General features: G+C 46.8%; 1 pseudogene across 1 annotated transcript in view; it reads right to left on the bottom strand.

Annotated features, from left to right (window-relative positions):
• The window catches only part of LOC307063853 (elongation factor 1-alpha, somatic form-like), a 98390-nt pseudogene that overhangs the window by 69493 nt on the left and 6625 nt on the right, over nucleotides 1–22272 (bottom strand). Inside the window, exon 3 of the transcript in view lies at nucleotides 3323–3388. The product of the transcript in view is annotated as an elongation factor 1-alpha, somatic form-like (transcript). The remainder of the gene's footprint in view (nucleotides 1–3322; nucleotides 3389–22272) is intronic.

Below are 22272 nucleotides of genomic sequence, written 5' to 3'. Positions count from 1 at the left end.
CAGGTCCAGGATGTGTGTGACAAGAATGTTGCTTTCATGCATCACTGTTTGTCCCCTGGGGCCTAGCACTGGGCCAGCTACAGAGTAGGGGCTTGTTTGTTGAATGAAGAAATTAATCTGGCACTACTAATAACTAAAGAGTTAGAGTTTTACATTTATTCTCTTTTTTTTAAGAAAATTGAAAGAGTCCACCATTATCCCTTTCCCCCTTCAGAGATTTTGCACATACCCTTCCCTCTGCTTTTTGCAAGGTCAGTCCTTCTCATCCTCTAGTCGCAGCCCTAAAAAGCTCTTCAGTGAAGTTTTAGGACCAGCTTCAACCCCGCCCCCAGCTAAGGTAACCCCCAATCCCTTGCCTCCTTTAGCCCAGCACCCCAATGATTTCCTTCATGGCACTTATTGTAATTAGAAATCTTCCCACTTAATATATAGTCTTATTTTTTAATTTCCTGTCTCTCCCACCAGAATGTAAGCTCCAAAAGGGCTTTTTGTTCATTGTTGTATCCCCAGGGCCGGGTACTTAGAAGATGCCGCATAAATAGTTGGTAAATAGATAAAGAGATGAACAACTGAATCCCTGACATAATGTCATTCACACACGATGCTCTGCAATCTGCTTCCTTGAAGAGAACAAAAGAGTCTTGCTCTTGCACTGATGATTCTAAAGCCCCAACCCACAGTGAGTGGCTCGTTCCCAGGTCAATAATTGTGATGATCACAAATCATTTTCGGGCTTTGCTTCCCCTACAGCAATTTTTGAGGTTCGTCAAAATCTGGGTGTGCACGGGTTGGGGGGGTTGGGGGGGTAGAGAGGTTATATGTGGGAATGCCCACATCTGTCCAGCATGCTGCTGTGGATGCTGGGGTAGACAGGGCTGGTTCCATCAAATCCATCCATTTCAAAGATGGGAAAACCAAGGCCTAGAAATGGCAAGCCCACATACACACATCAATCCCGAGCTTTGGCGGCAGAGAGCTCAATAGAGCTGCAGATGTGCTGAGTCCTGAGATATGTTCATTCATTGAACAAGTATTTATTGAGCACCTATTATGTGTCTGGCACTGTGCTAGGAACTGGGGATTAGGCAATGACTAAAGGCTGTGGGACTCAACGGAATTAAGTAAAAGGCCCCGACCACCCGACACAGAACTACTTCAGTGACCCCAAAAAGCAAGTCCTGCTTGGCCAGGTGCAAGAGCTGGGTGTGGGACACGGAAGAACTACAGAGTCTTCGGAAGCAGAGAGAGAGAGGCCTGACCTGAGGCTGGACAGGGAGAATCCGAAATGGAGGGAAGTGCCAACTATGACTAAGGAGCCAGCTCAGCTGGGCAGGGGGCAGGTGGTTGACCCTCTCAGGCACTCGCTGTTGCCAGCCGGGTTACGTTGGTGCCCAGAAATGCACTGCCTTCAAGTAAAGCAGTTGTGCTGTCTCATCACTGTGGGACCCAATCAAGAGAGAAGGCCGAAGGCCATTCATTCACTCAGGAGACTCTTATCTTAATATAAGATATGCCAGACCCTATGCTGAATCCTGGAGCTGCCGAGCTGAAGGAGACATAGTTTCATCCCTAAAAGTCCCCAGCACTGGTGGGGGCACACAGACACGCAGACAGGCCATTCCAGTCCCAAGGTCCTGGCCACCTCAAGACAGCACAGGTCAGCAAGGAAATCCATTAGTGGTGCTTTCCCGACTCCCTCGTCTGTCTACACCAGCGATATCAGGGATGATTAGTACCTCAGGAGAGGGCTTCCCTGGTGGCGCAGTGGTTGAGAGTCCGCCTGCCAATTCAGGGGACACGGGTTCGTGCCCCGGTCCGGGAAGATCCCACATGCCGTGGGGCGGCTGGGCCCGTGAGCAGCCATGGCTGCTGAGCCTGCGCGTTCGGAGCCTGTGCTCCGCAACGGGAGAAGCCACAATAGTGAGAGGCCCGCGTACCGCAAAAAAAAAAAAAAAAAAAAAAAAAACCTCAGGAGACCAGACAGCCCTGGGACTGGACTCAGCTCCACCTCTAGGTCAACACATGACCAGAAGCAAGTGACTTAAGGTCTCTGAACCTTAGTTCCCTCATCTGTAAAATGGGGATAATAATAGTACCAACTTGAGCAGTGCTGTAAGAATTTGATGAAATCAGCTACAAAGCTCTTGGCATACAAGTGCTTAAGAAATGGTAAGCCAAAAGCAGTCTTCTCTTTTGGGTAGAAATTCTGTGCACTCAAATAGCCTGTGGCTTGTTGTCACAGTTACCACTATTCACAATCCAACAAGCTCCAGGCATGGATGGGGGGGTCAGTCAGTTGTGCAACAAACATGTATGGGGACTGGCTCTATGCCTGGCCCGGGGGAGCAAACGTGAATGAGAGCCAGCCCTGACTCAGGAGCTACTTGCCATCCAGGGAAGAGGAGCGCATATGGTAGTACGCTTGTAACGAAATGTGATTCATATTATTATAGACACGATCTGAGGCTCAGTAGACAGTTCTCTGAGGTGGCCTCATTTACACCTCACAATTGTTCTTTACAAGGTACACATTGTTATCCCCATTTCACTGATGAGCAAACTGAGGCTTGGAGAGGTCAATTCACCTGCCCAGGGTCACATAAACTGTCTATCTGTCTCCAGAACACTTGCTCTGTCCTCATAAGCACCCTGAACACAGCAAATCCTGTTTCTCCAAAGTCCCATATGGGGACTTCCTTAGTGGTCCAGTGGTTAAGTCTCTGCGCTCCCAATGCAGGGGGCCTGGGTTTGATCCCTGGTCAGGGAACTAGATCCCACATGCCACAGCTAAGAGTTGGCATGCACAGCTAAAGATCCTGCATGCCACAACTAAAAAAAAAAAAGGACCCCACATGCCGCAACGAACATCCCACGTGCTGCAACTAAGACCAGGTGCAGCCAAATAAATAAATAAATATTTTTTAAAAAACCCACAACATTGTAAATCACCTATACTCCAATACAAATTTTTTTTTAATTGAAAAAAAAAAAAGTCCCCTACAAATGTTGGCACATTCAGTCAGTGAACACTTATTGCATCCTTGCCAGGTGCCCAGCCCAGTCCTAGGTACGTTGGGAGTGGAGATGAACAGGACAGGGTCCCTGCCCCTACCTCCAGCCATCAAAAAGGTTGATTGGGGGCACGTTGGGGCTCTGTCCCCATGTCTTCTTGGTGACACTGCTAGGGGAAACTTTGGAACTGGTTCAGCTTTCCCTGCCATCACAGTGCTCATAGGGCTGCTGGGAAAGGCCGAGGGAGGGAGGCTGTGACAGTTTCAGGCCCCCAGGGCCACCATGTCCTCTCAGCCCGGCTCTGACTCACCACTCACAGCTGCCTTCAGCCTCAGGCAGCCCTGTTGCTGGAAATAGACCTGGCGAAGAGCAGGAGCTGGGGAGGGGGGCGGGGAGGGCAGGGTGGGGGCAAGGAGGGAGGGGGGCAGGGAGATAGCACCTGCACACGTGGCTCCCATTCCCACTCTCCCTGCCAGGAAGCAGAGAAAGGTCATTCAATAGAGCCCACCCGAAATAGCCGGACTTGGGTATATTCCTGGGGGTTGAAGACCCCAGCCTATGGGAGGCTGTCCCAGGAACAGTGAGGATCACACAATGCTCGGTGGTTCTGAGCACTTGCTGTGTGCCAGGGATTGGCCTAAATAAGTGCTTTGCGTGTCTTAATGATCTCATTGAACTCTCACAGCTCCCCGGGAGGTTGTACCATGATTAAGCCCATTTTACAGATGAGGAACTTGAGAATCAGAGAAGCAAAGTAACTTGCCTAAAACCACACAGCTCCTGTATTTGACAATGTGGACCCTCCTCAAGCTCCCCACCCAATCCCAGCTCAAATGGCTCATTCCAGGTCAGATGTGCCAGCTTGGGTGCCATTTACCCTGCCTAAATCACATTCCCTTTTTGCCAAGGTAAGGTCTCCCTTTTTACTGCTCTGGGAAGCAGAAATTAAACCATAATCCTCCTCTCTTCTCTACCTATCTCAACTCTGCTCAGCTTTCAGCCTAAGTCGGATCGTGTTGCCTTCCTGTCTAAAACCTGCAGTGGCTCCCATTGTCCTCCAGATAGAGTGTATTCAAGGCCCTTTGTAAACTGGGCCCTGCCCATTTCTCTAGCTTCATAGCTCACCAATCTTTTCTTGGGCAGGTCAGGAGACCTCCCGGGGCTCTCTCTCTTGGTAGGCTGATAACACCTCTGTGCAGTGAAGAGAATGAAGGAGCTGATGCATGCAGAGTACCTAGGAGAGCACTTGGTGCATGGCTGGTGTTTAGTAAACCTTCCTGTCCCACTACCAGCTCTTAGCCAGAGGCTGAGGCAGAGTCAGTGGTGAGTGAAATGGTCTTTTTTCAGTCAGGCTGGGGTCAAGGGCTTTGTGGTGGGCCAGCCAAGGGCTGTCAGTACCGTTGGAATTCATCAGTTTGAGAAATTCTGAAAGGTTTCAGGGCAGCAGCAGTTGGAACTGGGGTAGGGGCGGGGGAGGTAAATGAACTGTTGATGAGAATGTAAAATGGTACAACCACTGTGGAAAACGGTATAGTGATTCTTCAAAAAATTAAAAATAGAAGTGCCATATGATCCAGCGATTCCACTTCTGGGTATATACCCAAAAGAATTGAAAGCAGGGTCTCAAAGAGATATTTGAACACCCATGTACATAGCAGCATTATTCACAATAACTAAACATGGAAGCAACTAAAATGTCCATCTATGGATGAATGGACAAAGAAAATGTGGTCTATCCATATAATGAAATACTATTTAGCCTCAAAAAGGAAGGAAATTCTGACACATGGTACAGCATGGAGGAACCATGGAGGGCATTATGCTAAGTAAAATAAGTCGTCACAGAAAGACATATAACTTACACGAGGAACTTAGAGGAGTCGACTAAATTCATAGAGACAGGGACTTCCCTGGTGGTGCAGTGGTTAAGAATCCCCCTGCCAATGCAGAGGATACGGGTTCGATCCCTGGTCAGGGAAGATCCAATGTGCTGCGAAGCAACTAAGCCCTCGCGCCACAACTACTGAAGCCCGTGCGCCTAGAGACTGTGCTACGTAACAAGAGAAGCCACCGCAATGAGAAGCCTGCGTACCGCGACGAAGAGTAGATCCCGCTCGCCGCAACTAGAGAAAGCCCGCATGCAGTAACGAACACCCAACGCAGCCAAAAATAAATAAATTAAATAAATAAATTATAAAAAATAAAATAAAATAAATGAATTCATAGAGACAGAAAGTAGAATGGTGGTTGCCAGAGGCTGGGGTGAGGGGGAATGGGGAGTTATTTTTTAATGGGTACAGAGTTTCAGTTTTACAAGATGAAAAGAGTTATGGAAATGGATGGTAGTGAGAATAGCAGATTATAAATATATTTAATGCCACTGAACTGTACACTTAAAAATGGTTAAGATGGTAAATTTTCTGTTTGTGTATTTTACTACAATAAAAAAATCGGGAAAAAAAGGCAAAGGAAACCAACTTTCATAGTAGGATCTTTTTTATCTTTACCACAATCTAGAGGGTAGATATACCCACTCTATAGAAAGGACAACTGAGGTCAGAAAGGTGAAGATTCACCAGGGTGTCAGGGAGAGAGCTGGATCTGGGACCAGGTCTGTCAGGCCCCAAAGCCCATGCTCTTCCCTTGCCTGCACCCAGCGCCTGGGGGATGGAGAACACTGCCTTAGAAGAGGAGGTCCTGGGGTCGGGGTGGGGTTGGAGAATGAAGAGCTTGAATGGAGGCCTAAGGCAGGACTGGTTCCAGAACTCCTAGCAGGTGTGAGTGCCATGAGTGGAGGTGAAGAGCTGGGCTGAGGTCATCTGTGACAAGCAGAGAAGCCTGGACTTGAGCCTTCTCCCTCCCCCCACTTCCCAGATGAGGAAACTGAGGACCTGTGTCTTGCCCAGTCCTCCATAATGCAGTGGGCAGGTGGCCTGCTGGAGGGGGGCTGAGGGAAGAAAGGAGATGCAGTTTGGGCAGCAGCTGCCACTTCTCCCCGCTTGCCCGCCCACTGCGCACTCCTCCCAGGGCCACTCCCCCAACCCCGGGCTTGGCCTGGTCACCTGACTTACAGGTGGGAATGACTCAGGCCCCGGGGCCCACTCTGGTGGCCCTGGCCCCTGGGCCACAACGGAGCTCTGGGCCTCTCAGCTGTGATGTCAGGGCCCTTCCTTCCTCCCACATCTGCTTGAAAAGGTCACCTATTTTAAACTCTTTCTCACCCCACCCTGTCCCTCCCCCCAAAAGAGGATGAGTTTTTCTAACCTGTGTCAACAGCTCAGTTCAGTACCCAAACATCTTTCTCTCCTGGTGTCCATCGTCAGGGCCTCTACCAGAAAATTCCAGCCCCAGCAGACTCCCCCAGGTAGGAGGAACCCACCCTAGCTGCTTTTAATTTGATAAAGAATTCCCGAGCATCTACTGCACGCCAAGCACTGTCCTCGGCCCCCAAGGATAGATCCCTGCCTTCCTGGAGCTTTCTTTTTTTTTTTTTTTTGCGTTACGCGGGCCTCTCACTGTTGTGGCCTCTCCCGTTGCGGAGCACAGGCTCCGGACGCGCAGGCTCAGCGGCCATGGCTCACGGGCCCAGCCGCTCCGCGGCATGTGGGATCTTCCTGGACCGGGGCACGAACCCGTGTCCCCTGCATCGGCAGGCGGACTCTCAACCACTGCGCCACCAGGGAAGCCCGGAGCTTTCATTTTAATGGAGGCAGACAGACAACAAATGGATGAGTCAACAAATTCAGTAACAAGATAATTTCTAATGGTGACCAGTGCTATAAAGAAAATAGAACAGGCTGAGAAAATAAAACAGGCTGAAAAGTTAGTGACTTGAGTGGCTACTCCACACAGAGTGGTCAAGGAAGGCTTCTCTGAGGAGGTGACAGATTTGAGAAAGGGCATCCCAAGGAGAGAGAAGAGCAAGTGCAAAGGCCTTGAGGGGGTAATGGAAAGGTATGTTAGAGCAGGGGTTCTCCACATGGGTCCTCAACCAGCAGCATCCCCTGGGAACCAGTTAGAAATGTAAGTTCTTGGGACCTACTCCAGACCTACTAAAAACCTTTAAGGGTGGAACCTAGCAGGCTGAGCTTTTAATAAGTCCTCCAGGGGATTCTGATGCACCTTAAAATTTGAGGGTCACTGCATTGGTGCTCAGGAAGAAAGTCTTGTGGCTGGAGTGTGGTGGCAGGGAGAGGGGTATCCCCTGATCCTTGGCCTCATTCTAGCCCATCCATTCACTGCCTTGCCTCCTCCTGGCCTCACCATCCTGGCCCACTCAAGGTAAAGCTGAAAGCCCTCCCAAAGCTTCTCACTGCCCTCTGGCTGAAATTAAAACCTCTCAGCTGGGCTTATGAGACCCCTCAAGATCTGCCCTCACTTACCTCTCCAGCCTCATCCCTCACCCTTCTCCCTTTCAAATCTTACACCCCTAAATACAGATGTTCCTGAACTCCTCCAAACATTCTGTTCTCTTTGTCTAGAATACTATTTCTCCACTTCTTCACCTGGCTAATTTTCACCCCTCCTTCAAAGCACAACTCCCTCCTTCAGGAATTCCTCCCGGATTGCCTAGTTAGGGTGCGGGACCCCACGTCTCTGCTTCCACACCAACCAGCCCCTTGCTTCCCCATCATTGTGTTCATCACTTAGGTTTGACATTATCTGAGGGAAGAAAGGTTGTTTTTACTTTTATTTTTATTTCCAGTTCTATTGAGATATAATTGACATATAACATTGTATTAGTTTAAGGTATACAATATAATGATTTGTATATGTATGTATTGTGAAATGATTACCACAGTAAGTTTAGTTAACATCCATCACCTCACATAGTTACAAATTTATTTTTTCTTCTGATGAGAACTTTTAAGAGCTGCTTACTGTCCTAGCAACTTTCAAATATACAATACGGTAAACTTCAGCCACCAAGCTGCACATTATATCCCCAGAACTTATTTCTCTTATAACTGGAAGTTTGTACCTTTTGACCACCTTCATTCAATTTCCCCCCCACTGCCGGGTTGTTTTTTTTTTTTTTTTTTTTTTTTTTTTTTTTTTTGCGGTACGTGGGCCTCTCACTGTTGTGGCCTCTCCCGTTGCGGAGCACAGGCTCCGGACGCGCAGGCACAGTGGCCATGGCTCACAGGCTTAGTTGCTCCGCGGCATGTGGGATCTTCCCAGACCGGGGCACGAACCTGTGTCCCCTGCATCCGCAGGCAGACTCTCAACCACAGCGCCACCAGGGAAGCCCTCAGGTCGTTTTTTAAATGAATTCTTTTCTATTTAATTACACAAGTAATACATGAACATGTACTTATTACAAAATTTTCAAACATACAGATACAGTGAAAGATCTCCTCTTGGATGCCCGTTTGCTGTCCATTCATACATTTTTGGGTGCATTGCACACATACATATAGGTGTACAGGTTAAAGGTTCATTTTGAGGTTTTCTTCATTTGTAAGTGGAATCATGTGGGTAAGAATTGTTCAGTAACTTGTTTTCTTTACTTAACAGTGTCTTGGAGGTCATCTATGCCCGAACACGGAGACATACCTTACTGTTTTTCACTACCATATAATATTCCAAAATATGACTGTACCGTCTTTTTTTAGCCGTTCCCTAAATGTATTAACCATGTTTTAAATTTTCTGTATTTTATGATGCTTTCACATTCTAGAGCCTTGCTAATCCTGATAGATTGCTCCTCACAGGGCTAGCAATTTCCTAGGTATCAATAGTAAACAACTTGCCTGAGAACACACCTTTTATATACAAACCAACCAATTCAAAACACATATCCCCAATCACCTCTTCTATCTAACTCTCACACATCAAGTCAATATTTTCCCTGCCCTAAATCACCCCAGGGCCAGGTACTGGACACCCAGGAACCACTCTACAGCCCAGAGCTTACTAACATTCAAACTAGCAATCCTAAGCAGTTCAAACTTGCCCACCCTACCTTGCCCATTCCTTCCCAGGGGAACCACAGTAAAGGCTCTGGGCCACGATCTCACTTGCTCCTTCTGGTTCCTGACTGACCCTGGTGCTTCCTCATGTAGCCTTAGGTGGTGTGGTGTGCCCCCCGCCCCCCATCTCTTTGGAACTGTAAGTCACAGAACTTCTTTCAGTGGCATTGGCCTTACTGTTGTCATGCAATCACCTCTATAAATTAACCCCAGGTACAATAAAAACACAGAATGATGGACATTTAGAGATTTTCAATTTTCCACTGTTACAGAAAAAGCTGCAATGATCATCTTGCATATGCTTCTTTGTACATATGTGTATTTCTTTAGCTGGTGGAACAGCCAGGTGCTAATTACCTAATTACTCATTGACCTCCATGGGCGATGCCCCTCCCAAGCAGAGTCCCTGATCCCTTCACTTTGTCAGTTTCGTAACTGTTGAATCACAGAATGAATGAGACTCCTCCTCAGGGATGGTCCCTGGAATGGTTTGGTAAGCACCAAAGAAGCTCTGTGGTATAAAACATCTTCTCCATCCACCCTGTCCCCTGAATCTCCTCCCGTGTGAACCTTAGCATTACCTGGTCAAGGGAGATTTCCCCTGGAAAGTAGAACACAGCCAGAAAGTCAGTGTGAGCTCTGTCAGAATCATGCCACAAGGAAAGAACACAGGGAGCTTCTGGGTTAGTCAACATCTGGAGATTTGTGGGAAGTGGCACTCAGAAAGGGCATGGAAACTCCATGCCTGTTCCCACATACCTTGCCCTACCCAAGTCATCCATCTGGCTGTTCCTGAGTTATATCCTTTTATAATAAACTGGTAATCTATTAATAACGTTGGCCCTATCCACTGGAAAGCAATGGGCTTCCTGGAGCTTTGCTGCTGGGACTCCCTTCTTCAGCCTACATAGGGCTGCCCCATTCAAACATGCCTGGCTTCCAAGCTCTGGTGACACTGGTCTAGGCTGAGGCTGTGCTTTGCATCTATTTGGCTTTTAAGATATTGAAATATACCCCCATCTACCATATAACTCTAAAGATTTCATTAAAACATCTTTTTAAGAAAGAAAGAGGGAATTCCCTGGTGGTCCAGGGGTTAGGATTCTGCCCTTCCACTGCAGGGGGCCCGGGTTCGATCCCTGGTCAGGAAACTAAGATCCCACAATTCAAGCAGTGAGACCACAAAAAAAAAAAAAAAAAAAAAGGAAGAAAGAAACTGGTTTTACAGTCAGAAGATCTGGACAAGTCACTCTACCCCTCTGAGTCCTGGTTTCCTCACCTCCCAGAGTTTTCTTCTGGGAGGTGAGGAAATATACATGTATTACATGTATTCTGATATGTAATATTATATGTATTACATGTCAGAATACATGTAATACATATAATAATATAATAATGTATATAAAGCCCCTCACTAGTAGGTGTACTAAAAACAAAACATGCTGTGTCTTCTCCATTTGCCCCTCCAGATTGGCTCTCCCTTTTCCACCTGGGGAAGCATCTGGGCTTCTCTGCTCTCTGGCTCCCACTTGGAATTGGCCAGTGGAAGCACTGGCAGAAGACTGTTGTCTAAAGGAAGAGAGAGGAGTCAGGTATTTATTGTCCTGACTCCCTTTTCCCTGCTGGGCTGGGCTGACTGGGTTGAGTTTGTCTACCTAAGGCCACAGCTCTTTTCCTGTAGCTACAGTCTCCTCACTCCTTCCCTTCACCCCCTTCAGGGCTGTTGCTAGTCCCTAGGTGCCCATCCATCCCTTACCCCTGCCAACCCTTTCAGAGATTAAGGCTCTTTATTAAACTGTCTCCAGGTGCCCCTTCCAGGGGGCCATCTGCTTCCTGCTGGAACCTTGACTGATGCAAGGAACCACTTTCCCTGCAGGTGTTCTTCCTGCCTGTCCTGCACCCCGCTGCAGAAAGAAGGTCCCTGTATCCCAAAGGATGGACCAGTTTTGAGGAAGTCTTCAGAGGAGTGAGACCCCAGTTGGGAGAGGAGGCCTAGGAGGGGAGTCTCTGCAGAGCTGAGACTTGTCCATCCAACTTCCTTCTACCAGTCCCAGTGTCCAGGGTCTGGGACCCTGACTCACACCAGTAAACCCATCCAGGACCAACCAGTATACCCCAAACCAGCATGTTCATTGATCCTGAGAGAGATACAGGCTGAGTAGCAAGAATCCTGAGGTCAGCTGGTCAGAAGGTTCTCTTTCAGGAATCAGTAGTGATAATAAGAGTGACCAGATACTGAGCACCTACTATGTGTCTAGGCACTGTGCTAGAACTTTCATTCATTCATTCAGCAAATATTTACTAAGGGTCTACTATATGCTGGGTACCATTCTAAGCCGTGGGGATATGGCCATGAACACAACAGATAAGAACACTGCCCTCGGGCTTCCCTGGTAGTTAAGAATCTGCCCGCCAATTCAGGAGACATGGGTTTGAGCCTTGGTCCGGGAAGATCCCACATGCCGCGGAGCAACTAAGCTGGTGAGCCACAACTCCTGAGCCTGCATGCCACAACTACTGAAGCCCACGCACCTAGAGCCCATGCTCCCAACAAGAGAGGCCACCACAATGAGAAGCCCGTGCACTGCAATGAAGAGTAGCCCCTGCTCGCCGCAACCAGAGAAAAGCCCGCGTGCAGCAATGAAGACCCAACGCAGCCAAAAATAAATAAATAAAGTAAAATAACTAAATTTATTTTAAAAAAAAAAGAACACTGCCGTCTTGGAGCCCTAGGAGAAGAGCATCTGTGACCCTAGTTTGTCCTTGAATAGGGCTATTGAGGTCCAGAAACTTGCCAAAGGTACTCAGCTGGTAAATGGCTGAGCCAAGATCTGAACCCAGGCTTCCCAGCAGGAATCATCATCTTAGAAAACAACAGGAGGATGGGGGGCAGCTTGGGAAGAGCCAAACTCAACTCTCTGGAGTGAGAGGACCTGGGAGGAGGATGTCTTGAGCTTGGGGGAGGGGCTGCGAGGCTCCCATCTGTATTCCAGATGCCTGCTGTGACTAAAATATAGGATCCGGGGCCCAGGGTGACACAGCCTGGGAAGGATGCTCTGTGAAACGATGTTCATAGTTATTACTTCTTTGTAATTTCCTTCTTGGTGTAAAATTTGTGAGTCACGGTCTCAGAACCTGTCTAGGTTTCACAATCCACACAGATGATTGCAGACACTATCACGTCTCCTGCCGGCACAGTTTTGACAGTCATTTCTCCCCCCTCTCCCCCCCATTTGAGACATTAAGGATTAATTTTGGAAGGTTGGTGGGAGCAAGGCAGGGAAAGGTAAGCACAGGACGTTATGGGCCACTCAAGGGGCAGTCGTGCCAAAGGTCTGGTCAGAGTTCCCTCTCCCCAAACTCAAGCAGACATCCATTTCGTTGAGCACCTACTATGGGCAGACAGTGGATTAAGCAAAGTTGGGCAGTGGTTAAAACCAGACCCTGGATTGACTGGATTCAAGTTCCAGCTCTACCACTCTCTGGCTGTGTGACTTCAGGCAAGTCATTTTACCTCTCTGAGCCTCAGTTTTCTTATGGGTACAATGTTAGAAATAATAGCGCCTCCCTGACAGGGTTGCTATGAGAATGAAGCAACACATCTAAATGCTTTGAAGAGGACACGGCACACTGTGAGTGTGCGAAGATGGTTAACAGTCATCACCATCATCAAACACAAGTAGAGAAACACACATGTGACGTGTTCACATCACATTTGCGTATGTAAAATAATAATGCAATTGTGATACAGATGGATACTCATGGTAGGCAATTTCATCCCTCACGTGTGCTCTTCAGCACTGACACCGCACCCTTGCTGAGCATGAATTCGCTAGGTCCTCACTTCTTTGAGGTCTCAGTTCAAATATCGCCTCTTTAGAGGATCCTCTCCAACTGCCCAATCTAATCAGAAAGGTGCTCTGTCTCTGCCTTGTCATCCTTTTTATTCTCATCATAGAACTTACCATTCTCTGACACATTTCTGTTGTCATTTGTTTATTTACTTAGGCTCGTGCCTCTCCCATAAAAATGTAAGTTTCCATGAGGGTGGGAACCTGACATCCTGGTCCCTTCTCAATTTTTCAAAGCCAAGTACAATGCCTGGCACATAGTAGGCACTGAAAAAACATTTGTTCAGGGAGTTCCCTGGTGGTCCAGGGGTTAGGACTTGGTGCTTTCACTGCCAGGGCTGGGTTTGATCCCTGGTCGGGGAACTAAGATCCTGCAAGACGTGCTGCCAAAAAAAAAAAAATAGTTCAAAGAACGGCTAATAAATTTGCTCTTCCCTTTACCCCTCTTTAGGCACCATGTATCTCCTTTTTACAGAGGAAGGTAATGGAGGCTCAGGGAGACAAGATGATTGGTGGTTTAGCCTCAAGCTTGCCTGTCTTAGTCACTGAGCGGCCCCACTTTGCATCTGAGCTGTGGCCCAGAGAGTGACGGGATGAGGTGGTGATGGTCAGATGTGGCAACCAGAGTTGTCTGCCCTCCATCCCACTCCTGGTACCACATGGTGTAGAAACAGCATCTGGCTTGTAACAGGTGGCCCGGTTCCCAATTCTATCGCCGACTTGTTGGGTGACCATGCATGGGCTGTTTCTCCTCACTTGGCCTCAGCCTCCCATCTAGAAAATGAAAGTGGTAGAATAGATCAGAGGGTTTTTTAAAAACTGAGATATAACTCACATACCACAAAAGATCAAAGGTTTTTCAACTTTCTTTTCTCGCAGAATCTTTTTTTCCGAACTTAAATTTTATATGAAGTCCCAATATGTAAACAAGACAAAAGGTGGGGCTGTTCTGAGCAGTGGAGGGGGTGGCCTGAGAAGGTACCCTGCTTAGTGTACCCCTTGTTCCCACCACACTCCCCCTCCCTACCCTCAGTGGTCCCTGAGGCACTTCTGCAGAATCCCAGGGCTTGGAGGAACCCAGTTTGAAAACCACTGGACAAGAGCCACTCTTTAGGGTCCCTCCCAAGATGCAGGAGCCCTGGGGAAGGAGGAGGGGCTCATGATCTCCCAACTTGCAGATGGGAGTTGTTCCTTGAGCTGCAGTCCAGCTGCCTCCCCAGGGTCATGAGAAAGAAGGCAAGGGCAGGCTCAGGGCGCAGGAAGTGGAGCCGGCCAGCTGGGAGGCAGTGACAGGCGCGGGTACCATGGCCTCCTGGATGGGCTGGTGACATCACAACCCCAGGAAGCAGCTGCCCGAGAGGCCCTCGCTGTCCCTCAGTCCTCCGCTGGGAAAATCAACCACCAGCTGTTGTAGTCCTCTTCTCACTCCCTTGCTCTTCTGGGTTGTCCCCTCTTGAACCATCATTTTCAGCACAGCAGCCACTTCCTCTCATTGACGACCTACTGTGTGCCAGAACTGCACTTTTGGAACCCTTCACGGAACAGCTCATAATTGCATGCATTCCCTTATATCATTTAACCCAGTCATCACATCAACATTATGAAGTAGAGACCAGTACCATGGCCATTTTACAGACAATGAAACTGAGGCTCAGAGGGGCAAAACAGATGGCAAAAGTTTACCCAGCTAGTAAACGCCAGAGCCAGGATTTGAACCTGGTTGTGTGTGACTCCGTCTGTGCTCTTGTCATGCATTATCACAATGTCAGATCCAGAGCCAAACAATGCCAGGTGCAGAATCTTCAGGCATGGCAAGGTGAGACTGTAAATTTCAAACCCAGTTTATTTTATTAATGGTTTTTCCTGGACTGTTATTCAGGCCAAGTCTTAGGATGCACGGAAAGGGCTTAGCACACTCCCTGGCACCCTATAGATGTTAGCTATCACTGTGACTGTCCACATTTTACAAAGAAGGAAACTGAGGCTCAGAGGAGCAAAGTCCATTAATTAATACCATAGAACAGGTAGGTGCCAAAGCCAGGTATACAAGACCCCAAAGTCAAAGCTGTTTCTCTCAAGCCCCGAATTTCTTAGCCAGGATTATTCTCTTGCTCCACCCCTATTATTCTCCTAGGGCTGCTGTAACAAACTTTGCAGCTTAAAACAGCAGAAATTTATTCTCTCACAGTTCTGGAGACTAGCAGCCCAAAATCAAGGTGTCAGCAGGGCTAGTTCCTCCCAGAGGCTCAGAGGGAGAATCCATTCCATGCCTCTCTTCTGGCTTTGATGGCTGACCGCAGTCCTTAGTGTTCCTTGGCTTTGGGCTTCACGACTCCAATCTCTGCCTCTGTCTTCACTCGGCCTTCTTCTCTCTGTCTCAAATCTTGCTTTCCTTTCTCTTATAAGGATACCAGTCCTTGGATTTAGGGCCCACCCTGAATGCAGGAGGAGCTCATTTTGACATCCTTACCTTAATTACATCTGTAAATACTCTATTTCCAAATAAGTCACATTCACAGATACTTGGGGCTAGAACTTAGACATATCTTTTTAATTTTTTTTTATTTTTTATAAATTTATTTATTTTTTTACTTTTGGCTGCGTTGGGTCTTCGTTTCTGTGTGCGAGGTTTCTCTAGTTGCGGCAACTGGGGGTTACTCTTCCCTATGGTGCATGGGCTTCTCATTGCGGTGGCTTCTCTTGTTGCGGAACATGGGCTGCAGAGCTCGGGCTTCAGTACCTGTGGCACGCGGGCTCAGTAGTTGTGGCTTGCAGGCTCTAGAGCGCAGGCTGAGTAGCTGTGGCACATGGGCTTAGTTGCTCCATGGCATGTGGGATCTTCCCCAACCAGGGCTCGAACCCATGTCCTTTGCATTGGCAGGCGGATTCTTAACCACTGCGCCACCAGGGAGGCCCCTATCTTTTTAAAGGCATAATTCAACCCACCCTGTCGCCACCACCACCCCAGTTCAACAGATCTTCATGGAGCATGAACCATGTGCCAGCCAGGCACACAGAAGGCATACTGCATTAATGCTGCCAACAGTCTAGTGGGAGAGGCAGACAGGCACAGATAACAGCAGGATGGTTTTTAAACTATGTGTAGAAATAAAGCATATGGACCCATAAAAGAGAGCAAGTAGTAGCATCTGGGATGGGGTAAAGTAGAGAGCATGGTGTGTGTCCTATCAATCAGTAGCTATTTATTAAGCACTTGCTATGTGCAAGATGCTTTAGGGAAAAAAATATGTATGTGAAAGAAAAACAATACAGAGTAGGAGAATGAACCTGAACGTTAGCTTTGGAGGCAGAAAGACCTCAAATGCAGGCTTTAACCCGTCTGTGCCTCAATTTCCTCATTTCTAAAATGGGAATACTAATAGCATTTGCCTCAAAGAGTTATTAATAGGTTGAAGTGAAACCACCCAAGCATTCAGTCAGCAAATATTTATTGAATATTTTCTCTGTGCCAGGCACAAAATGTGCAGGAAGGGGCTAGCCTGGCACCAAGAAAGCATTTAATAAATGCCAGTTCTCGTCCTCTTTCCCCTGATTCACAAGTTAGGTAAAAGTTCAGGACAGAAATACAAGAGAGGTCAAAAGTAGGACAGGCTAAAAGCCAAGTAAAGAGCATGAGATCTGTGTGTTTAGGAATAGTGACAACATGGCCAGATAGGTCTTGCAAATACCTCCTGGGGGAAGTGGGCTTTTGAGTCAGACCTCAGAGACAAGAAGAAGAGGAGGGATGACACCATGTAGCAATGGTGGTGTGAACATATGATTGGGGTGAGGAAATTTATTGGCAAGAAGAGTAGGTTTGGCCCAGATGGTGAACTTTTCTGCAGGATTCTAGCGAGCAACTGAAGCATCATGAAGGGTAGAACTTTTCTATATTTCAAACAAAAAAATCAAGGGTAAGCACAGATGAGAATGTACTTAACCATATCACAAGCATTTGCATTTCTTTAAATTTTGCTCCAACTTTGGATCACTTTTTATGCAGGCCTTTTCCTATAAGAGATAGTTCCATATGTTTCTACTACATTTAACTTGTCAGATTTTCCTATTCACAAAGCTCATTGAAGGCAGGGGCTGGATCTTAGCACCTGTACATCCCAGGGCTTGGTATATAGTAAGCGTTCAATAAGCATTTCACTGAACGAATAAATTACTTTTATATTTTTGTTTTACATAAGAGCATGATATTTTGAATGGTGTGCTATAATTCATGCTTCCTGGACAAGTATAATATTGTTAGCACAATCCCCAAGCCAGGTAAGATTGTTTAGTTGGAGACAGTTATTGGAATGATCAGCCCAGAATGTAGTAGGACAGAGCCATACAGAGACATTGCTAAACTAAACTTATGAACTCCCAGGCTGTGCTGTAAACCCATTAGGCTGTGTTGCTTTAAACTCGGGGTCAGCCAACCAAAGGTGGATGCAAAAGACTTTAAACAAGCCTGCAGCTTGAGACTTGAAATAGAACAGAAAGGGAATTCACAGGACTCAACCTTGTCTTCTGGCTGGAGCCCTTGAGACCTGAGGATGCTGGCTGGGCTAACTCTTTTGAGATAAGAAACGGCAGCTTCTTTAAGGTTTATTTTGTTTTTGGAGCCACCAGATCCAGTGGGCGGATCATGCCTTGAAATAGAAGCATCTCGAAAGGCCTGTGAATCATTTCTTAGCGCCAGCCTGCGAGGTTTCATATCCTGTTCTCGGAGTTACCTTGGGTGTTGTGTGCGTGCATGTGTGTGCGGGTGTGTGTATTGTTTTCAGGGGTGTTTGCTTAGGATTGGGTTTTGAAACTTTTACTTTCTTTTAATAGCTTTTTTTTTAAGCTGGAGGAATTTTTCAAATGGCTTTTGCGAGAAAGTTCAAACCCTGGAATGACTAAGTCTCTGGAAGAATTTGGACTTTGTAAGGGGACTTTGTATCTGGTAAGATCACCCAGTCACTGATCTCTGCAGCTAGAAGATCTTTTGGAAAGCTTTTAGGTCAACCCCCTCATTGGACACATGGGGAAACTGAGGCTGGGGGAGGGAAAGGGGTTCAGCTAAGGCCACACACAGTGTCAGCGGAAGTGATGGGACCAGAACGCAGGTCTGACTCCTGAAGCCAGCTTCGGCTTTGCAAGAGGCTCTCAAGCACCCAGTCTACATTTAGGTGAGCACATCTTCAAGATCTGTAAAGGAACAGAAAGATAAAGAGGGTTCTGAGGAGGCAGAATTCACCCAGTATAGGCATAGAAGGATGGGAAAAGGAATCTATGGAAGTATCTTAGATGCATCACCTCATTTAATCCTCCCCAGATCCTATTAGAGCAAGAGTTCTCAGTCAGGGTTCACTGTGCCCCCAGGAGACACTGGGCAGTGTTTGGAGACATTGTCATTAGGAGGGGAGGTTGCCACCAGCATCTCATGGGTAGAGGCCAGGGATACGGCTTAACATCCTACAATGGACAAGACAGCCCTCACAACAAAGAATTATCTGGCCCCAAATGTCAGTAGTGCCAGAGCTGAGAAACTCTGTTATTTGGAGGGCACTCTTCTATAATACAACCCAATTGAACAGACAAGAAAGCTGAGGCTCAGAAGGTACAGCCATTCACTAAGTGTGTGGTCCTGGGAAAATTACTTAACCTCTCTGTGCCTCAGTTTCCTCATCTATAATATAAAATAGAGATAACAGTACTTCTGTCAATGGTTGTTATGATGATTAAACAAATTAATATTTGTAAAGTACTTAGAACAGTGCCTTAACACCTATTATTATATGAGTATTTGCTAAAGATAATAAAATAAAGATAAATAAACAAACTTGTCCAAAATACACAGAAAATAAGTGAAAGGATTGTGGTGAAATCCTAAAGACATTTAAGGGTATGGAAACTAGAAGATGGGAGACCTTCTGGGGGTGTAGGGCCCTGAGATCAGGTGAGTCATGTGGCCATCCACGTGGCATCCTACATCTCCCTGGCCACGAGGTTTTCCTTCTCAGACACTGCTACCTGAAATGCAACTTCATCGTTTTATGTAGAAGTGATATGCACTATTAAACATGAATAGTTTTGGCAAGTCTGACACGGTAAGCCAAAGCAGTCGTAATTGTTCAGGATAAATTAGTTTAGCCCCCTCCCAGCAAGTCAGGCTACTGCCCACCCTCGGGACTCCTAACCTTCAGTCATGCCCACGGTGGCCAGCACCACCTCGAACAGGCCTCCAGCCTGGACCAACTCTGTGCCCTGTCCCACCTTGCACCCCACTTCAGGGCCTGCTACTGATCCTCCCACCTGCAGCTCTATGGCCGTTTCACCCAGCCAGGGGCCTAGTCCTTGCTTTTCTGCTTTGACCCTCTAACCCTGTCCTCAATCAGGAATCAGATGGCTCCACTGGCTGCTGACACCTGCTAACTCTCTGAGTGTTCACCATGTACATCCCCCAAGACCTAGCTGCTCTCTCAGCGAGCACTGGGCTCTGGGAAGGAAACCAGGCAGAGGAGTGTTATGAGAGCAGACAGAGGAAAAGCCAAAGCAAGAACCCCCCACGTCTCCCCTCTGCCTGAGCCCACCTGACAAGCCTATTCCTTATAACAATCGATGGCATTTCTTTTTTTTAAGAATCAATTTTATTTATTTATTTTTTGGCTGCGTTGGGTCTTCGTTGCTGCGTGTGGGCTTTTCTCTAGTTGCAGCGAGCGGGGGCTACTCTTCGTTGTGGTGTGCGGGCTTCTCGCGATGGCTTCTCTTGTTGTGGAGCACGGGTTCTAGGTGCGCGGGCTTCAGTAGTTGTGGCTCGCGGGTTCAGGAGTTGTTAGGTGCCATTTTTTGAGCATCTTAAGCTAAGTGTCTTACATACTTACAACAGCCCTTGCCTGCTGTGCCCCACTCCCCCATCCCCAGAGACCTAAGAGACCCCCCCCCCCATATAAACTGTATTAGTTTTCTCTTATTGCCATAACAAATTACTACATTTTAGCAGCTTAAAATGACACATATTTATTATCTTACAGTTCTGTAGATTAGAAGTTCGACAAAGATCTCACTGGGACAGAATCAAGGTGTCTACAGGGCTGTGTTTCTTTCTGGAGGCTCTAGAGGAGCATCCATTTCTTTGCTTTTTCCAACTTCTAGAGGCTGCTGACATTCCTTGTTCTGTGACCTCTTCCTCCATTTTCAAAGCAAGCAACATGACACCTCTCTGACACCCTACTTTCATTGTTACATCTCTGACTCTCCTTCTGTCTCCCTCTTCCACTTTTTTTTTTTTTTTTTTTTTTTTTTGCGGTACGCGGGCCTCTCACTGTTGTGGCCTCTCCCGTTGTGGAGCGCAGGCTCCGGACGCGCAGGCTCAGTGGCCATGGTTCACGGGCCCAGCCACTCCGCGGCATGTAGGATCTTCCCGGCCCGGGGCACGAACCCGTGTCCCCTGCATCGGCAGGCGGACTCTCAACCACTGCGCCACCAGGGAAGCCCTCCCTCTTCCACTTTTTAAGGACCCTTGTGATTACATTGAACCCAACAAAAAATCCAGGACAACCTCCCTACTTTAAGATCAGCTGATTAACAACCTTAACTCCATCTGCAAACTTGATTCCCGCTTGCCATGTAATGTAACATATTCACATAACATATTCATGTTCCAGGGATTAGGAGGTGGATGCCTTCTTTTTTTATTGAAGTATAGTTGATTTACAATGTTGTGTTAATTTCTGCTATACAGCAAAGTGATTCATTTATACATATATACACATTCTTTTTTTATATTCTTTTCCATTATGGTTTATCATAAGATACTCAATGTAGTTTTCTGTGCTATACAGTAGGACCTTGTTGTTTATCCATTCCATATATAATAGCTTACATCTGCTAACCCCAGCCTCCCAATCCACCCCTCCTCCAACCCCCGCCCCCTTGGCAACACCAAGTCTGTTCTCTATATCTGTGTCTGTTTCTATTTCGTAGATAAGTTCATTTGTGTCATATTATAGATTCTACATATAAGTGATATCATATGGTATTTGTCTTTCTTGTTCTGACTTACTTCATTTAGTATGATAATCTCTAGTTGCACCCACATTGCTGCAAATGTCATTATTTTGTTCTTTTTTATGGCTGAGTAGTATTCCATTGTATATATATACCACATCTTCTTGATCCATTCATCTGTTGATGGATATTTAGGTTGTTTCCATGTCTTGGCTATTGTGAATAGTGCTGCTCTGAACATAGGGGTGCATGTACCTTTTTGGGTTAGAGTTTTGTCTGGATATATGCCCAGGAGTGGGATTGCTGGATCATATGGTAACTCAATTTTTAGTTTTCTGAGGAACCTCAATACTGTTCCATAGTGGCTGCACTAAATTACATTCCCACAGACAGTGTAGGAGGGTTCCCTTTTCTAGGATGTGGATACCTTCGAAGCAGCCACTAATCTGCCTACCACATTAACCAACAGGGAGTGGTGGAGACCATGACAATCCAGAGAGTACACACCCCTTCTAAAGGGGGCACCTACTCAGCCCCAGATGATCTCATCATTCATGCATGAATAGAGGTTCAGTGTGGCTGGATCTGCCAATATTTCAAGCTGGAAAATTAGATTTTTCAAGTGAAGTTTTCCAATTTTGAAATCACTGGGCAGGCCAAAAAAATTTTTTTGTGGGCTAGATTTGGCCTGAGGCCACCCAGGTGTGACCTCTGAATTCAGCTCCATCCGGTCAACCGTGGTGAGATGATGAGATGTTCTCTGGCATTTACAGGCTCTGCAGGCTCTGGGGGATGAGGAATCAGCTGGGTCTGGAGGTGGGAGGGAACGTGGTCAGGAGCATAGCAGACACTGCAGGGGGTGCCTCAGGGGAAAGTTTAGAGGGAGAAGGGACCAACCATTTCCCTAAGAGACCAACCATCACCTGCAGGAAGCAGTGGTGCATCAAAGGGTACAGGAAATCAGACAGAGGCAGACCTGAAGAAATCAACCAGACTGAGGTAGGCTTTATGCCTTGTGGCTTCAGAACAAATCAAGCAGACCCTTTCTAATTTCAAAAGGTATCAGTTCTTCCCTTCCCCCTGAAAGCACTAGCGATACTGGCTGGCCGTGTGGAGACTGGTGGGCTGGGGCATGGCAGGGGTGGGGTGAAGAGGAGGCTTTTCATGAAAGATTTTTGAATTTTGAACCAGGTGAAAGTACTACCTATTTAAAACATTGAAGTGAAATCCTTTTATTCATTTAAAAATATTTTAAACTACTATAGTTTATGTTAAAGGTAAAAACATGAATGCAGTTGTCATGGAGACTCTACTGCACTTTCGTGAAGATGGGATGTGTGACCTCACTGCAGGAAGAAATGGAAATGTGAATAAATGTGAATAAATTTGGCCAATTACTTTGGATCCATCGTCTTTTTAAATTTTAATTAATTTATTTATTTTTGGTTGTG

The sequence above is a fragment of the Hyperoodon ampullatus genome (genome assembly GCF_949752795.1).
Source record: "Hyperoodon ampullatus genome assembly, chromosome: 2".
NCBI classification, from domain to species: Eukaryota; Metazoa; Chordata; class Mammalia; order Artiodactyla; family Ziphiidae; genus Hyperoodon; species Hyperoodon ampullatus.
Note: the sequence above shows the minus strand (reverse complement) of the source record. Positions and strands in the feature narration are given on the sequence as shown.